The sequence below is a fragment of the Coregonus clupeaformis genome, chromosome 18, assembly GCF_020615455.1.
Source record: "Coregonus clupeaformis isolate EN_2021a chromosome 18, ASM2061545v1, whole genome shotgun sequence".
In the NCBI taxonomy this organism is placed as follows: domain Eukaryota; kingdom Metazoa; phylum Chordata; class Actinopteri; order Salmoniformes; family Salmonidae; genus Coregonus; species Coregonus clupeaformis.
Window position 1 is genome coordinate 6,721,087 of NC_059209.1, and position 12,251 is coordinate 6,733,337.

Genomic DNA, 12,251 nt, shown 5'->3' on the forward strand with positions numbered 1-12,251 from the left:
TGTTCTAGCAGTGTCTGAATCCTGGCTCAGGAAGGCCACCAAAAATTCTGAAATGTCCATCCCCAACTATAACATTTTCCGTCTAGATAGAACTGCCAAAGGGGGTGGAGTTGCAATCTACTGTAGAGATAGCCTGCAGAGCTCTATCATACTATCCAGGTCTGTGCCCAAACAGTTTGAGCTTCTACTTCTAAAAATCCACCTTTCCAGAAATAAGTCTCTCACTGTTGCCGCTTGCTACAGACCCCCCTCAGCCCCCAGCTGTGCCCTGGACACCATATGTGAATTGATTGCCCCCCATTTATCCTCAGAGTTTGTACTGCTTGGTGACCTAAATTGGGATATGCTTAATACCCCAGCCATCCTACAATCCAAGCTAGATGCCCTCAACCTCACGCAAATTATCAACGAACCTACCAGGTACAACCCTAAATCCGTAAACATGGGTACCCTCATAGATATCATCCTGACTAACATACCCTCTAAATACACCTCAGCTGTCTTCAACCAGGATCTCAGCGATCACTGCCTTATTGCCTGCGTCCGTAACGGGTCCGCGGTCAAACGACCACCCCTCATCACTGTCAACGCTCCCTAAAACACTTTAGCTAGCAGGCCTTCCTAATTGACCTGGCCCAGGTATCCTGGATGGATATAGATCTCATTCCGTCAGTAGAGGATGCCTGGTTGTTCCTTAAAAGTAATTTCCTCTCAATTTTAAATAAACATGCCCCATTCAAAAAATACAGAACTAAGAACCGATATAGCCCCTGGTTCTCCTCAGACTTGACTGCCCTTGACCAGCACAAAAACATCCTGTGGCGTACAGCATTAGCATCAAATAGCCCCCGCGATATGCAACTTTTCAGGGAAGTTAGGAACCAATATACACAAGCAGTCAGGAAAGCAAAGGCTAACTTTTTCAAACAGAAATTTGCATCCTGTAGCACTAACTCCAAAAAGTTTTGGGACACTGTAAAGTCCATGGAGAATAAGAGCACTTCCTCCCAGCTGCCCACTGCACTGAGGCTAGGAAACACTATCACCACCGATAAATCTACAATAATCGAGAATTTCAACAAGCATTTTGCTACAGCTGGCCATGCTTTCCATCTGGCTACCACTAACCCGGCCACCAACTCTGCACCCTCTGCTGCAACTTGCCCATGCCCCCCCCGCTTCTCCTTCACACAAATTCAGACAGCTGATGTTTTGAATGTGCTGCAAAATCTGGACACCTACAAATCAGCTGGGCTAGACAATCTGGACCCTTTCTTTCTAAAACTAGCCGACGAAATTGTCGCAACCCCTATTACTAGTCTGTTCAACCTCTCTTTCATAACGTCTGAGATCCCCAGAGATTGGAAAGCTGCCGCGGTCATCCCCCTCTTCAAAGGGGGTGACACTCTAGATCCAAACTGCTACAGACCTATATCCATCCTGCCCTGCCTTTCGAAAGTATTTGAAAGCCAAGTTAACAAACAGATCACCGACAATTTCGAATACCACCGTACCTTCTCCGCTATGCAATCCGGTTTCCGAGCTGGTCACGGGTGCACTTCAGCCACGCTCAAGGTCCTAAACGATATTATAACCGCGATTGATAATAGACAGTACTGTGCAGCCGTCTTCATCGACCTGGCCAAGGCTTTCGACTCTGTCAACCACCGCATTCTTATTGGCAGACTAAATAGCCTTGGTTTCTCAAATGACTGCCTCACCTGGTTCACCAACTACTTCTCAGATAGAGTTCAGTGTGTCAAATCGGAGGGCCTGTTGTCTGGACCTATGGCAGTCTCTATGGGGGTGCCACAGGGTTCAATTCTTGGGCCGACACTTTTCTCCGTGTATATCAATGATGTCGCTCTTGCTGCTGGTGACTCTCAGATCCACCTCTACGCAGACGACACCATTTTGTATACATCTGGCCCTTCATTGGACACTGTGTTAACAAACCTCCAAACGAGCTTCAATGCCATACAACAATCCTTCAGTAGCCTCCAACTGCTCTTAAACACTAGTAAAACTAAATGCATGCTTTTCAATCGAACGCTGCTGGCACCCGCCCACCCGACTAGAATCACCACTCTCGACGGGTCTGACCTAGAGTATGTGGACAACTACAAATACCTAGGTGTCTGGTTAGACTGTAAACTCAACTTCCAGACTCACATAAAGAATCTCCAATCCAAAGATAAATCTAGAATCGGCTTCCTATTTCGCAACAAAGCCTCCTTCACTCATGCTGCCAAACATGCCCTCGTAAAACTGACTATCCTACCGATCCTTGACTTCGGCGATGTCATTTACAAAATAGCCTCCAACACTCTACTCAGCAAATTGGATGTAGTCTATCACAGTGCCATCCGTTTTGTCTCCAAAGCCCCATACACTACCCACCACTGTGACCTGTACGCTCTTGTTGGCTGGTCCTCACTACATGTTCGTCGTCAAACCCACTGGCTCCAGGCCATCTATAAATCACTGCTAGGCAAATCCCCGCCTTATCTTAGCTCATTGGTCACCATAGCAGCACCCACCCGTAGTCTGCGCTCCAGCAGGTATATCTCACTGGTCATTCCCAAAGCCAACACCTCCTTTGGCCGCCATTCCTTCCAGTTCTCTGCTGCCAATGACTGGAACGAATTGCAAAATCTCTGAAGCTGGAGACTCTTATCTCCCTCAATAACTTTAAGCATCAGTTGTCAGAGCACCTTACCGATCACTGCACCTGTACACAGCCCATCTGAAATTAGCCCACCCAACTACCTCATCCCTATATTGTTATTTATTTTGCTCTTTTGCACCCCAGTATCTCTATTTGCACATAATCTCTTGCACATCTAGCATTCCAGTGTTAATACTATTGTAATTATTCTGCACTATAGCCTATTTATTGCCTTACCTCCATAACTTGCTACATTTGCACACACTGTATATATATTTTCTGTTGTATTTCTGACTTTATGTTTTTTACCCCATATGTAACTCTGTGTTGTTTTTATTGCACTGCTTTGCTTTATCTTGGCCAGGTCGCAGTTGTAAATGAGAACCTGTTCTCAACTGGCTTACCTGGTTAAATAAAGGTGAAATAAATAAAATAAAAATAAAAAATATGAAAATTTGATCCCAAAGCTACTAACAGCTAACATATATATTTATGTATGTGATCTATGTAAATAAAGGAATATAACACAGGTGTAAAACTGTGAAGGATCATCTGGTGGAGGCCTACCCATTTCCCAGGATCATAATAAAAAGTGGATTTGGGTACAGTGTTTATTTCCCCAAAAAATCTTTGAAGATTATACCTAAAATAATTAGGCCTACTTCTTTCTACTGCTGATCTGAGACCAGAAGGGTAAAACATAGCAGATATAAATGCAATATATAGAGTAGAAAAGATTGCCTGCCCTCCAAAGAAACATCTGTTCTACATGGTCTATTTCTATCTGAATGTTTCAACTCAATCAAGCATGTTAATTGATCGTTAAGTCATGTTTGTCTGGTAAACGGTCATTAGTGGCCTATATAAGCCTCATACAGGCCACGGGATGACATTACTTGTAGATAATAAAGACTATTCTCATAATCATGGGCGGTGTGAGAGAATTTCTGCTCTTTGTGCTGACTGTGGGGGTCTTCAAAGGTTGGTTCACTAATGTTTTATTTGGATTGAAGGGTTTTGTTTGGGAAACATGTTGAACTTTGTAAGTTGGAGATTCAAATTTGACTGTCTGTTTCTTCCACGTTGGTCATCTTTTTTGTTCACTGCTATTAAATATATGTAGCTATTTTGTGTCAACTCTTTCTCCTCAGTTTCTTGTTCCCCTGTTGGCAAGTCCCAGAAACAAGATCAAGTCTCTCTGCAGAGGAGACTTGGAGGTAAGCGTTTCTTCCCCTATGTTATCCCATCCCTTCTAGCAATGTTCTTTGCTGCTGTGTTTTAAACTAATTCAACACCGTAGAGTAACCCAGTCGAAATAAACCCTTTGATGTATTTTTGATAATTTGCTTGTGTACCTGAACCTACGTTTTTCAGAGCTGTCATCAAATGACGTCTCCATTGCACATGCTCCGATCCATAGGGTCTGATGCTAAAGAAGCCAGAAAATGTTAGGCCTGCAACATTCATTTAGAACTACGGCGGGTTCAGTGGGGTGCAATGTTGCTGAACATTCAAATAGCAATTTGGCCTAGACCGTGTAGAACACCCAACTGTTCCTCTTCTCTTTTTCTCTAGAGTATTTGGAGACAAATGAAGTAGCATCCCAAGACTCTCCAAACTATGGTAGCTCTCTGGCAAACGATGACCTGGCCTCTGCTGAGAAGATGAGACGCTGGTCTGATGACTATGGAAACTCTCCTACTGCCACAACCGCTTCAGAAGCCACAACTGGCACGTCCGACGACGCCGCTTCAGAAGCCACAACTGGCACGTCCGACGACGCCGCTTCAGAAGCCACAACTGGCACGTCCGACGACGCCGCTTCAGAAGCCACAACTGGCACGTCCCGACGACGCCGCTTCAGAAGCCACAACTGGCACGTCCCGACGACGCCGCTTCAGAAGCCACAACCGCACGTCCGACGACGCCGCTTCAGAAGCCACAACCGCACGTCCCGACGACGCCGCTTCAGAAGCCACAACCGCACGTCCGACGACGCCGCTTCAGAAGCCACAACCGGCACGTCCGGACGACGCCGCTTCAGAAGCCACAACCGCACGTCCGACGACGCCGCTTCAGAAGCCACAACCGCACGTCCGACGACGCCGCTTCAGAAGCCACAACCGCACGTCCGACGACGCCGCTTCAGAAGCCACAACCGCACGTCCCGACGACGCCGCTTCAGAAGCCACAACCGGCACGTCCGACGACGCCGCTTCAGAAGCCACAACCGGCACGTCCGACGACGCCGCTTCAGAAGCCACAACCGGCACGTCCGACGACGCCACAACTGGCTACTGAAGCCACGAGAACTACTGATTGTGGTTAATTTATACTCTAGCACAAGTGGGGACGAGTCTGTAGACCAAGCGCCTTCTGTTGCTGACCATGCCATTGAGGAACAGTTCACCTCTGCATCTGAGACCCCGTTGACCACAAACATGGATATCTGAAGTGGGACGTACATGGGTACTCTAGTCCAGGTTGTGTGTAACTGCGTTTGTGTGTTTTGCCTCAATTAAACAGTAACTTTAATACTTGTGTCCTTAGTTTTGTTTTGGAGGTTCAATGACCTGACTTTAGTAACTGTGGTGATGGCAAAACAGTTTTATTGCATTATAAACATGCTTTGTCATCAGCAATATATTACTACTTCGACCAATTTATGGTTAAGGTGTTTAAATTACCATTGGACTTTCTTAAGCTACATTTGCTTATGCTAGTAGCATCAAATGATTTAATGGGTTCTAGGTCAATTTAACCTGATGTAGTTTGTTTACTGAGTTGTAGAACTGAGTGCTTGGGGTTGGTGCATATCACGTCTGTAAATGAGGATGTTGCTAGAATTGGGGTGAATGTTGTCAAATTGCATTTAAATTTCTCTGCTGAGTGTCTACTAGTCTTGAGTCTACGGACAATTGGTTTCCTACTCGTGAATTCTTACATGTAACACCAGCTCTCATATCATTAGCCAATCGTTTTGGGGGTTGGTCTGCATATGCCAGTAAAAATCCAAACTTTTAGGTTAAAGGCAATGTTAACCTGTCTTAGCTGGCAGGCTGCGATCTGGTCCTAGCTCTCCCAGAGTTGCTTGTAGCGCCTAGGGTTTGTGCGTCGTAGCCTACCGTTTTTAGTCGCCATGAATTCAAAGTGCATGTACACGCAACCTTGAAATACAGTAACAAAATTGACTCCAACTTTTGAGCTACCGGTAGGCCTACCTGCTTTAATACAAAAGGTCTGTGGCAAAGCTTTACTCATTTATGCCAACGAGGCCGACTGCAAATCCGACCTGAATTGAGCCTGTTTTGAAGCAACACGTTAAAACGGGTATGGCCTATGCAAATGATTTTGTTTGCTACATGGAATCAGTCAGTGTCAATTACTTAGTTTCTGACCAAGTGTTTTTCCTGTTGAAAAATAATGCGAGAACTGTATTTTGTATTGAATAAAAGTAAAAATGGCAGTTTATTTACTTTGAATATATAGTCTGTTTGTGTAGTCCAAAGTCTCACGTTTCATTTATGCTGTGACTTCAGAGATGATCATTTACTTTATTGCTAGAAAACAGATGCAGTAAGTAGGCCTCATAAGATTTTATGTAAAATATAGCCTACCTTAGAATGGCATATTAAATGCGGGTTTAGATTCACGGGCAATTGATCAACTGCGGCGCTATCCATTGTTGAATCTCCGCTTAACTGTTTGATTATTGGAGATTCAGATTAGTTTCCTCTGACAAAATCATAACAATAAGTGAAGTATAAACAGCCACAGCCTTCCCAAATTCCCTCGATAGCCAGGTGCAAGGGGAGAGAAAAGGACCAAAATGCATCTTTCAAAGGTAGGCTAAAAAGATTAATTTTTACTGTATTAACCTCATATTTGACCCGTCGGCCATCAGTGCTTCATAGGCCTGTTAAAACTAGGCTACATCAATGAAATGGTGTGGTGACTTTGAGGGAACATTGTTGATTAAATTGCAACAAATACATAAATAACCCTTTAGATTGTGCATATTTCTCCATTTAGAGTGGTATAATCATGTCAGATTTTATTTAATGGTATTATATGCTTTTAAATAGCACTTTCGGTTTGAACGGGAATACCGGGAAGCCCGAGAATTTCTTGCAATTTCCTCAGGAAGGAAAATTGGTAGATTCTCTGGAAAATATATGGCCAATGAGGCCTATGCCTACCCTCCTCCCCCAGCCAATGGGATGAACTCCGCGGGACCCCCACCCGAGTACTCCTACCAGGTACGGACGAGACATGGAGACAACTGTTCCTTTAATGTTTGACTAGGAATAAAATACCCAAGAATAAAGCTATATACAAGGAGTACCAGTTCCAGATCAGTGTGCAGGGTTACAAGGTATTTGAGGTAGATATTTGTACCCATTAGCTCTTCCTGGGGTCCAACAAAATTAATTTGTAAAACATTACAATACATTCATTACAGAATTGACAACATAAAGTGTGCCGCCTCAGGCCCATAATCCACTATCACATATCTACAACACAAAATCCATGTGTACGTGTGTGTATAGAACGTATGTTATCATGTGTGTGTATGCATGTGTCTGTGCCTATGTTTGTGTTGCTTCACAATCCCGCTGTTCCATAAGGTGTATTTTTAGAAATGTTTTAAATTTGATTCTACTGCTTGCATCAGTTACCTGATGTGGAATAGAGTTCCATGTAGTCATTGCTCTATGTAGTCCTGTGTGCCTCCCATAGTCTGTTCTGGACTTGGGGACTGTGAAGAGACCTCTGGTGGCAAGGTTGATAGATGTAGCTTTTAAATTCGCTCTGGCTATCTACTCCGATTTCAGAGAACTCTCGTCTGAGTGTGCCAGAGCGCATAATAACTGACGAAATTACGAACGCTCAACACCCATGGAATATGGCCGGTGTCAGTAGACATTTGCAAAAAAGCGTAAATTGTTGCCAGCAGCACAGTTGCAGTCACCAACGCTCTGGAAAACATAAAAACATCCTAACCAGCTCTGCTAGGGTGAGTAAAATGGTCAGAGTGAGCTGTTCTCTCATTTGTGTCTGGAAGTAGCTAGCAAGCTAGCCAGTTAGCTTGACTGCTGTTGTTAGGACAGGACGCTGGGATCATACCTTAAAGAGATGGGTGGGGCTAAAGCTTGAGAGGGTGTGAACGATGCTGAATGGGTGTAGACAAAGAAGAGGTCTCCATAAGGTATACAAAACATTCAAAGGCAATTTTCTCATAAGTGAGGTTACAAGTTTAACAATTTTCAACGCAGAATTAATTTCAAATTTTTCCTCAACTGTAGTATATGATACACAATTTTCTAGCTCTGAGTCTCTACTTTTATCCAATGTAAAAAACACAATTTCAAATTTTGCTACAAAATATTTTTTTTATCAACTTTCATTTTGAGCTACTACAATGAGCTTCAACCGTATTTGTTTTTCAGATTTGCTAACACCTGTCAATGTTGGTAGGGGAAGGGGTGTGTTGGGGTTATCTATTCCTTTCCCAACTGGTAGTCCTAGTTTGTGTGGTGATGTCAATGGTAGTGGAATTGCAGGGGAAGTTCCTTTAGTCAGTGGGGACAATGCAGCTTCTCATTGTCATCATGCAGTCAACTCACCTAGGCCCCAGGTTGTTAGCACCTCCACTCCTAACCCCAATGACGATGCAGTGCTAATAGGCCAGATGAGTATCATAGTCCAACAGATAGGACAGCAGCTAGCTGATAACATTATCATGCACTTCAGTTCTAGTAGCCCAACAGGAGCTACAGCCACTAGCCAAAGTGAACCAAGACACAGACCTGACCCTCCAGTTAGCCAAGTTCTAGACTTCTCCCAAGTCCAAGTAGTTGCCCAAAGAAAAGTCAAAGAACCACCTTCCTTTAGAGGGGAGAGATAAGACACAATTACATTTGATGAATGGGAAGAGGCCATGAGAAACTTTATTAAAAAGGGACACATGAAAATAGAGGAACAGGCCTGAGATATTCTCATCCATCTCAAGGGAAGAGCAGAAGATGTAGTCTCAATCGGAATCAGGAATAGTGGCATTCTAGCTAACCCAGATGCCATCTATAGTCTCAGGAAGCATTTCAGCTGCAGTCAATACCAGTGGAGGCTCTTCAGAGGAAGAAGGGGAGGGCCATCCTCCTCAGTGAATTTCATGAAAATTAAAATGGTAAAACATTAAAAAAGTCATCCTTTTTACATAAAACTATGCTCAATATAATCACATCACCAAATAACTGATTAAAACACAGTATTTTGCAAAGGTCTACAGTAGCCTCAACAGCACTATGTAGGGTAGCACCATGGTGTAGCCGGAGGACAGCTAGCTTCCGTCCTCCACTGGGTACATTGACAAAACCTAGGAGGCTCATAGTTCTCACCCCCTTCCGTAGAGTTACACAGTAATTATGACAAATTCCGAAGGACGTTCGCCAGCCTATCAAAGCTCCTGAAGCATGAACTAACATGTTGTTCATCCAATCAAAGGATCAGATAATTAATCTAGTACTAAAAGCATAAACTACAGCTAGCGAGCACTGCAGTATATAAAATGTGGTGAGTAGTTGACTCAAAGAGAGAGAAAGAGAATAGTTGAAAAGTTTTGAACAAAATAATTTCTTCCAAAATGAAGGAGAAACGAGAGAAATAGCGAGAGAGAGATTCCATCATTTCTTTTTCACTTTCACTTACTTAGCTAGGAAATATAGCTTGCTAGTTTAGCATACTGAAACACCCTGCTCAAACAGAGGGATGCTATGTTAGCTAGGTGGCTATGACTTTCCAACACAACACTGGAACTCTTCCAAGTCAAGATAATCTTTTGGTATTACTAATTTATTGCCACTGGGGTCCGCCGGTGTAACTGCTTACTGACTGTACACTAATGTTACTGCATGATTGTAGCGTGTTTACTAATGCGTTAGTTCTATTAGCTATGCTGACTATGACGTTACTTATGGGGACAACAATGTAGGCTGGGTTTAGCGGTTTGGCTTGGAAAGGTTTCTTCGCCTGGTCACATACAGCTGATGTATTGTGCATTGAATTCCACAAGCGAAGGGAAGAGAAGGAATACAACGTGTCTGTTATGAAAGTGAACTCTGTTTACGTGTTTCAGGGGTGTATTCATTCCGCCGATTCTGTTGAAAATGGTTTCATAAACGGAAGCAAATGGAACAAAACAGGGATAAACATACATGAATCTGTCCAATAGAAACTCTAGTTTGCAACTGTTGGACTACTAATGATTACACCCTATATCAGCTAGATGCAGGCAAGAGTGTGTAAGGCGGTATTGAATGTCACTCTCTGTCACCTCAAATTTGTCTCTCGACATGTGCAGAGACGTGTTGGTAGAAGTGAGGTAGAACGGTTGTACTGTAAGTCTCTCCGCGTTAAAGTCTCTGCCCGCTAGAAACGCTGCCTCTGGGTGTGCGGCTTATTGTTTGTTTATCACCTGTCAAAGTTGCGTCAATTCAAATCTGGCATTAGGAACAAAAGAGGTCAACACGACTTCTAAGATATACTAGTTATTTTAATTAATGCAAAAACCTTCAATGGTAAATATGATGTTTCGTATATACGGGCTCCTTGAAATACCTCGCAGGGCACTTCAGAGAACTAAATCTATTGTTTTAGATTCTTCCTCAAATACTCTTACAGAGAGAGAGTTTCCCACCTCTCTGCTGGCCAATCAGAGTAGACGCTTGAGCGTGGTTTAGACTTACTCAGCCAATCCGTTGGCGCACTGGCTGTTCCCCGCCTCTTAGCGCATCCCTGTTTCCAGGCATACGTTTATCATAACAACCTGTCATAATGAGAAGTGCCAGCTCCCCTAGACACCATTCCTACGTCCAAGGAAGGTTCACAGATCACAAAGAACCAGTATAGTCTAGTATTTGGAGACACAAATCCTTATCTCATTTTACCCCCTAAAACAGCTCTTCACATCAATCACAGCTTGCCAGGTGACACAACCTACATCAACACTGTCCAGAATGCATTCTTTCTAAGTTAGTCATCCCATCAATTAGGAGAATAATAAATCCCCCATAATCCCCCTTTTCAAACCCACTGGGTGTGATTCAAAATAAGACAACACAGGGTGTCATTCATTATAATACAATACAAACAAAAATAATCACACTTTTATTAATAGGCTATGATGATACTAAAAAATAAAAACCCTCAGTCCATCTACACCCAACTTGCAAATTGTTACCAGTCACCAAGGAACTTCAAACCATAAAACACAGGATTAATAGAACACAAAACATAAGACTATTAAAACATAAAACACAAACAGAGAAGTATATTTTGGCCCCCTTTAGACACCCTCTAGTGTCACTCCACCAAGCCTGGTAGGTCATATCTTTAATTCCTTAGGTCGGAGTCCAGGATTGGGCCGTATCTCACCATCTGTTGGGAAACCACCTTCCCCATCTCCTTTCTCACCAAACCTCAGACACAGGAAATAAGACAACATCCACAAAGAACAAGTATACCCATAGAAGCTATAACTTCACCCAGAATAGTTACAACAATAGTTTTCCATTTACCAAATATGTTATCAAACCAACCGTTTATGGAGCTATCAATACCAGAGTTCTCAGCCAGTTCGTTCGTCAGCGTAGTTACTCCCCTGAAGCTCTTTTGTCACGGACCCGTCCGGTGCTATGTTGTTTGAGGATGAAAATACAGCACATAGATCCAAACAGAACACAAACTCCGCCCCGCTCAGCCAAAAGCATATCTAAAGCTATTCTATTCTGCCATGTCATTAAGCTAGTTGCCGCTGTCTGCTCAGCTAATCCCTTTAATGCATCACGAGTGTGGTTTATAAATCTTTGCTGGTTATAGTAAATATAATTTATCCAATCTACGTTTTTATTAATTGTTGACCACCAAAAAATACTTGATTCAAACTCAGCTGCGATCTGATTCCTAGCTTTGAATTGTTCTGGAACCCCTCGAGGTACTCCTATCTCATCAATATATATATCCTTTCATCAAAGGATCCCGGGAGGAGGTCCCACTTTCTACGTGACAACTCACCAGTCTCTGACACGTTTGATTGTTTACATATGTAGGTGAGTTCACAATCAGTTATCACCACACAACCATCAGATGTCAGCACGGGCCTGGTTTTGGTTCCTAAAATCCTCTGGCTGCAACAAAGAGGAGAGATTAGTCATGGTCTCTTTTAGTTGTGATATTCTCTGTGTGGGAGCAGGAGCTAAGATGCCCTACTCTGTATCCTATCTTACCAGTCCTAGAAAAACAATTAGAACCCCCTGAGACTTCAAACGGAGGCAACCTAGGTCGGAATGACTTTGTTTTCGGGGGATACAGATAGTTCAAGTTACTAAAAGACTCTTTCACCACATTCCCAGGTGGCTTGCATGGAGGATAAACCTGACAGAGAGTTAAAGCCTGTCAAGGGGAACGGAGTAGTTGTTAACCTTGGTTTGGCTGTCCCACAGGCATAACAGTCCTCTTTAGACATTTCTTGCCGTATACTAAATCCATTCCAACCACCGGTCAAGATTCCTACGGTTTGTACTAT

General features: G+C 43.3%; 1 pseudogene; it reads left to right on the forward strand.

Moving 5' to 3' along the window:
• The first annotated feature begins 3,160 nt into the window (after positions 1-3,160).
• LOC123493118 lies at positions 3,161-5,203 on the forward strand (annotated as a pseudogene).
• The last annotated feature ends 7,048 nt before the right edge of the window (positions 5,204-12,251 follow it).